Here is a 658-nt window from a genome sequence, read left to right as displayed (position 1 = left end):
AGGAAGGGTAGATATTATGTAGCTGCTAACTAATTCACTTTGGCATTTGCCTTCCACTTCTCAACAGGTTAACAGCCGCACAAGACTCTCAAGCTACAAGACGCCGCCTCGATGTCGACGAAGAAGGCCGAAGTCCTCCTCGGAAGCGACAACTACTTCCACTGGGAGTTTGCCATGCGCATGACGCTGGCGAGGAAGGGACAGCTGGCTCATGTGCAGACGGCGAAGCCGGAAGCAGAGATGAAGGAGGCGTGGCTGCTGAACGACATGAAGGCGCTCGGTTTGATCGCCCAGGGCGTATCGTTGGAGTACCAGACGAAGATTCGCTCGGCGACCTCGGCAATTCAAGCGTGATGAACTCTGCGGGAGTTCTATAACCGGACCACGATGCACAGCCGAGTGATGATGACTCGCCCACTCCATGAATTCAAGATGGAGGAAGTGGCGACGATGGCGAAGCACCTCGACAAATTCGACGAGCTCATCGTGGGTCTCCAATCGCTCGGCGAACCATTGAATGATGCCCGTCAGTTGGTTATATTGCTGAGCAGCCTGCCCAGCGAGTTCGAGTTGACGATCATCGAGAATTCTAAGGAGATCACGTTGATCGAGATGAAGGAGAAGTTGTTTGAGCGGCTGGAAAAGAAGGAAACGTCGA

This window comes from Plasmopara halstedii (genome assembly GCF_900000015.1).
Source record: "Plasmopara halstedii genome assembly, contig: Scaffold_2881, whole genome shotgun sequence".
Taxonomy (NCBI): Eukaryota; Oomycota; class Peronosporomycetes; order Peronosporales; family Peronosporaceae; genus Plasmopara; species Plasmopara halstedii.
This window is presented reverse-complemented; position numbering follows the sequence as displayed.